The following is a 6,943-nucleotide window of genomic DNA, read 5'->3' on the forward strand; positions in this document are numbered from 1 at the left end:
TAGGTTTGATGGGTTACTCAATAATACCTAACCCATTTATATCCATATACAAAAATTTAAGATATCCATACCCATCTATTCATGGACGGGTATGGGTAAATTTAGTTAAGTGGGTTGATTTGCCACCTTTACTCAATAGTAGCTCGGTTACCCTACCAACTCGACATCGTCCAGCAGATTTCCGGAGCCATGGATCGGAAAGCATGGTGGAAGAGGTGGAAGTTGAGCAATCTAATACCGAAAGAATTTCAATTCCAAGCTCTGTAAATGAGGCATCAATTACTGAACCATACCCCAGATAGGGGAAGAAATAGGCCAATTCTTGTTGGGAATATTCAGTGCATCACCAGCACCACGTTGTAGTGTTTGTTGCATGACTCGTTTACCAGGAAGGCATCTTTCTCCACTATTGTTGTAAATTAGCTTCTTCACTCTGATTGACTTCTCGCACCTTGAGGATTTAAGGATGTGCTTGAAAGAAAAATGCAAGTTGTTGTTGCACTTTAGACATTTTTTTTTTTTTGTAAAATAGACAACATGTCTTGAGCAAAGTTGGCTTTTATCACTTATATGTAGCAAAGATGGCTTCGTAACTTAGTCTGTCAATTATTTTTTCCCTATTTGTTGTCTTCTTTATCATAGTATTAGAGCAAGAATCATAGGGTCATTGTTTAAAACAATACTTTGGTATAAACTTAAACTAGAAACTGTGATGGGCATTATCTGAAATAGTGCGGGATAGTAGAAGTCTTCACCACGAGTCAAATGCCTAGAACAAATGTTTCCTCCTCAAGTACCAAATTATGCAAGCAATGATTCCTCCTCGATGCCAACCATGTTTTGATTTTGCAAGTCAAATGCCTACAAACAAGCAATGATTGCTCCTGCAACATCAATTATATTTTGTTGTCCAAGTTTTTGAGCTGTATATTTTGGACAAAAACAACTTGGAATATACACTTGAAGTAGTAAAACTAAGGATACGTTTGGTTCCCCATAGAATTGGAGTGTAGAATTGGAATTGGAGCTCCAATTTCAATTCTTGTGTTTGGGTACTATCTTTCCTGTAGAATTAGAATCAATTGCAATTCCAAATCGATCGAATTCTATGGTTCCAATTCTTTGGCTGGACCAAAGAATTTCAATTCCAATTCCACGACTGAACTCCTAAATCGGGTCAACACGCGGGTCTTATACGGGTAAAATCTCAAAAATGGGTCAACTGTAAAATTGATGGAAGAAACTCAAACCTCTCTCTTCTCTTTCCATTATCAATCGCCATATCTAATGCTCTGTTGGAGCATTCCTGCCGCTGCCTCCTCCACTTGTGCTGCCTTCACCCATCACTTTTGCTGCCACCTCCACCCCTCCATGCTCCACTCGCTGGCCATTGCATAACTCAGGTTGAAATTATGGGGTTTTAATTAGTTTCTGTCAATCTTCTCCTTCCCTTCCAGTGAATGAATTGAGAATTGATTCGATGAGGGAAGAATGAAATTTCATTACCAATTTGGGAAAATTCATTGATCAATTCCATCTAAGCGTCCGGGAACAAACAAAAGTGCCCAACTTCTTCGTTATTTCCTTGAAGCCGATACTTGTTCAGGAGAGAACGAGGAATAGTCTCTATTATTAGCAGTTGAATTGGTAAAAAGGGGCAATTTCCTCGTACAAAAATTGAAGCTACATTAGAAGAAGTCGTCTTCGGCCCCTCCAAACTTCATTCGCTTGCTTTGTAGTTCCAGATCTTCATCAAGTCAAGAAATCCCAGCTGCAAACAAACAATAAATACCACACTTGTACGGTTTACTCCAGGATTGACTGATACTATAACCAATACGACATGGCTTTGCAATTTACTCCCTACTATTCCAGATTTTTCAGATAGAATTAGAGTTTATAAAGGTAACTTCATAATTTAATTTTTTTTCTATTAAACATTGTTTTTTTAAGGTATTTTTTTTTTATAATTTGTGGTATTGATTGATTCTATGCGGTTATTATTATTATTTTAAGCTTATAATTTACGATGTTATGAGAACAAAATAACAAGTTGGTCTTTGGTTTCCATTTTCTTGTTTGTTTGAGTTTTAGTTAATTAGTCAAAGTTTGACTTGGAACCCATTCGGGATAATGCCTGAACGTGTAGGATTTGAGAGTACTTATTAGGAACTTGGACACTTTTTAATTGATCCCGAGGCTTTTGGAAAAATCAACTTTGATTAGAAGTAAACTAATAATACTACTGCTACCACCATTATATTCATCTCTTAATTTTCTATCTCTTGCTTTTAGCTTGATTCCCAATATTAACTAGTAGTACTTCTTAATTGCCTCTGTTGTTTATTTTTAAATGTCTCCTATCCTAGTAATTCCTCAGCATGTCCTGTCGTTTGGTTTGAGCTGACTTTATGTGCAGACAGATAGAATTCTAGCTCCATTTACAACAGTCGTTTTATTGACTTCAAACTGGAGGCTTTGAGGGCGGGGGAGGGGGGTGGGAATACTTTTGGGGAGATATTGAATATAAAGTTGGGTCAGTGAAGCTGATGATGGTGGTTGTTTTTGTAGGTATCGAGTTGTTGAATTGAGTTGCATTGCGCCTAACACCTGTAGTCTTTATGTATGATTGTAATATTGACGTGATAGTCTTGTGATAAGACTACTAAATCTTTCCTTTTGATGAGACTCATAGAAGGCTTTAGAAGGATTCTGATGTTCCTCATAGCCAATTAGTCTTGTTTCTAAAAAGAAAGCTTTGTAGGGACTTTTTTGTTTCCTTCTTTTGTTGCAGTTTGCTGGAAAATCCTTACCATACCTTAAAGGTCACTTCTGAATCAAACAGACCTTTGTTATTTTAAATGCAAAACCAGCAGAAGCTTTAAGTCACTAGAATAAATTTAGGACATCTCCAAACAATTTTGTGCACATAAGTGATGATCTCAGCAACATCTCCAAATTACTTTTGCAGAAAGATTCTGTCCAGATAAGTCAGCATAAGTTCTTCATTTAACATATGTATGGATTTTTCTGGTGCCTATTTGCCTTTCATTTTTCGTTCTATAATGCAGTGGCTGCTGAATCTATTCTTAAGAACATGACATTGTGATGTTTTTCTGGTGCATATTTGCCTCAGATATGGCATCTGAAGCAACATCTCAGTCAAAAGGGAAAGGCAAAGGGTATTTCACTTAGACTCCTGATATGGATCGTGTAATGGGCACCTGTTTTATTGACCAAATGAACCAAGGAAACAAATTGGATGGTAAATGTGCATGGAAGACAGCAGCCTACACCACTGTAATGAATGCTTTATTCGATAAGCTCAATATATCTGTGACAAAGGCTAATATTATATCTTGTTTCAAGACATGAGAGAAACACTATGATATCCTATACCTACTGCTCCAGTCATGTAACTCTGGGTCTGCGATAATATGGGACTACTCTAGAGGTAAAATTGATGTTCGTGATGAGGATGTATGGAATGCTCGAGTAAGTGAGAATCCTAAAATTGTTCCTTATAGAAAAAAAATTGTGGTTGAAAATTGGGAGGATATCTGTACATTGTTTTCACACGATCGTGCAAATGGAGAGGGCGCCCCAAACTGCTTTCGAGGCTAATGCTGAAACTGAAGTTGAAGAGTCTGCTAATGTAGAGGAATCATTTGAGACTGATTCATGTTCTTTAGAAGATGAAGTTATGAATGCATTGCTAGCTCGACAACGGTCAAAATCAAAATCGCCATCTTCAACAAATGATCGTGGCACAAAGAGGAAACTAACAAGCTCTTAAGCACTTTACAAGGTGTTGGGACGAATGGCAGATTCACTGGATAAGTACTTAAATTCAGAATGTTCAAAAGTTACAACTAAAATGGTGGAAGATGAGTTATCTAAAATTGAATTGGATAGATTTCAACTGTTAAAGGGTATCGATTTACTTATGAATGACAGGACAAAGTATGATACTTTTCTGGTCTCCGAGATGACTTAAAAAAGGATTGGCTATTGATGCACATTGGTAATTGATTTTATTTGGTAACCTCCATTTGAAGTTGTTTCTGTTGGGAGAAGAAGTTGAGCATATTGCTGGAAGCCAAGTAGAGAAAGCAGAGGCTGTTACTACTCCATCATATATCCACATGACTTTTTAAATTCTGATGAGTTCTTTGTTTTTCATGTAATGGATCAAAGCAAGATTATAGAAAGATTCTAGGGAGTATTTCAGCTATTTTCTGTCTGATTTTTGAGATGAATAAGAATGGGACATTGGATCTTTTGTCTGATGAACTAGCATTTTAGGTATTGAGATTAACACAGCAGCCTATGTTGATGACCTGACTTGTCCTTGAGCTGCATGAACCTATGTGGTGATCAATGCTGCTGTTTTTTTTGTTTTTTTCATGCTATCCAGATGCTTGTTGAGCACATTTCACATCATACTAGAGATTGGTTAAGAAGTGTTATTTGTCGAGTCTGATTGGACATGCAAGTCAGAAAATGATACTTGTGTTGGCATTTAAATTTTGCTTCCAAATTTTTATGCTGGCCTTCGGCATTTTCATTCGGTTGTATTGTTAGGTCACTGGAGGAAGAGCATCTGGGAGTCTTGAGTTGCTGTAATTTCTATGTTTTTGCACTCGCTGAATGTGTATTTTAGGTATTTTTGCTGTTGAGGTTTTACACATAATTAAATCTTAAACACATTGGTGTTGAAGTAATCAGTAATTTCTGACTACTGTGACACATTGCAGAAAATTTGAAGCATGGGGAGTGAAATGGAGACTTGGAACTTGTAGTAGTTATGACTAACGAACTTGCAAGTTAATAAATTACAGATGAATGGGTTATGGTACATGGTTTCTGGTGCATCCCTCGACCGACATTGGATGTTGCACAAATTAGACAATTCCTGTGTACAATTGTCTTTGCCATCTGATGCATGTTGGCTCCATGCGCCACAGGGAAAGTTCTAACTCTCTAAATCTTTTTTGAATTTTGTGTAAGTATTAGAAGTAAGAAAGAAGTTTGCTTTATTATAATATATCAAAACACAATTGAAATACCACATTTGAGATGGGGATATATTTCTTCACAAAAAGGGATAATGGATCAAAACATGTTAAAGGAAATGTTCACCTAAGAAATTGATATGAGAGTGGGAAAAAATAGATTATTAAAGGCATAAATTGGTTTTTTCTTTTAAATCTTTAGTAAAAATTAGCTAAATGTAAGAAAAAAAGAAATTATTATATAGAAAAAAGAAAAAAAAGAAAAATTATATGTAAGCAAATGTTTCATGAAAACAATTCTAATTCCTGATGAATTCTTCTCTCATGCAAACAAAGAATTTGAAATTCCAAATAAATTCCGTATCAATTCTATGCATTTCCCAAACGAAAGAATTGGAATGACTTGGAATTCCAATTCATAGAATTCCAATTATAATTCAATTCTAATTATGGAGAACCAAACGCACCCTAAACATGTTTTGTAACAATTTACTCCACAACATTGGCAAAGCTTCTGCTATGAATTGGTTCGATCAGGCTTTTACTTTACACCAAATTTTAAAAGCCAAAATATCCCATTTTGTGTAAGTATACATATCATTTATCAAATATAGGGGATATTAGATGTCTATCCCACAAGGAATATTGTCAACTACCGGTGTTATTTGAACTCCTCTTTTATTTAGATTATTACAAATAAAGCAAATGAATCTACACTACCAACATGCAACACAAGTAGTAAAACTTGACATGCATAATTGACATGCAAATATGCTTAGTGTTAAGGAATTCCTATCTACTTATGAAAATGAAATAACCAATTAATTGAATCCATTTTTTTGGTTGGTTATGAAGTAATTTCCAAATATATGTGATATATGCTTCCATTGATATATTAACTGTACCTATAACTATCCCATTCCTATTAATGTGATATGAAACTAGCTATATATTCGTTAAATTCTATAAAATTGTATGAAACAAGCCACCAAAACCACAAAGGTGTAACCTTATATTAGTGGGTTAACTCCCTCGATTTAATACTTTCATGAACTAGTGTTAAATCACAATGGTATTAGGTTCATGAGTAAAAAGACTATGTCCCATATTAGGTCAAGAGACGAAGAAAGATCGGTTAATATGTAAGTAATGATTCGAGACCTAATAGTTTAAGTTTTGGGTTAGAGTTGAATTCCTAACTTACATATTAGGTTCTTTGGTGGACTCTCTCGAGATGTTTCTCCCCTAACAAGTAGTATTAGAGTTTCAGGTTGTGAGACTGGACTACTCATGGGCAAGTGGATCCTTTTTGGAGTTGAATCGATGAAAATTCTCTTCTTAGTGATGGATCGAAATGCCAAGGAGTTTGGTTGGTGTTGAACCAAGTGCGTCATGGGTTTGACAAGGGATCTGGTTGGTGTTAGACCAAGGAGTCAAAGGTTGACAGGAATCTAGAATATAATTTAGATGTTGAAGAAGAGTGAGTCTGTGATTTTGATAGCATAAATGCACGACTGTATTTCAACCTTTTGACCATGAGAATGCTTGAATGGGATTTCAATACTTTATACGAAATGTACATCTATGTATTAGTTTCAAAATGGTTTAAGAATCATTTCAATTCAAAGCTTGTAACATAGGTTATAGCCAAAATATTAAAAGGTGTGAAAATTGTTGAAATTTCCTTCTTTTAAACTTGATTGCATTTCATCTTTTGAATATATTGCACTTTAGATTCACTTTAAATCATTTCAAATCATCAAGAATCATCCAAATATATTCTCACTTCACAACAATTAATGATTGAATCATTAAATCCAACAAAACGTGAAATTTCAACCACTTAAATCCATAGAAATGCAAATTTTCACAGTTAAACCATAAAATGCAAACTTCACTAGAAATCTAATTAATTAACTATAAAAATA

At 35.1% G+C, this 6,943-nt stretch overlaps 1 long non-coding RNA gene across 1 annotated transcript; it reads left to right on the forward strand.

Moving 5' to 3' along the window:
• Positions 1-1,288: 1,288 nt before the first annotated feature.
• LOC140006280 (uncharacterized) lies at positions 1,289-3,258 on the forward strand. Its single transcript, XR_011813919.1, has 2 exons — positions 1,289-1,403; positions 3,137-3,258. It is a non-coding gene; the product is annotated as an uncharacterized lncRNA (long non-coding RNA).
• Positions 3,259-6,943: the final 3,685 nt, after the last annotated feature.

This window comes from Coffea arabica, chromosome 5e (assembly GCF_036785885.1).
Source record: "Coffea arabica cultivar ET-39 chromosome 5e, Coffea Arabica ET-39 HiFi, whole genome shotgun sequence".
NCBI classification, from domain to species: domain Eukaryota; kingdom Viridiplantae; phylum Streptophyta; class Magnoliopsida; order Gentianales; family Rubiaceae; genus Coffea; species Coffea arabica.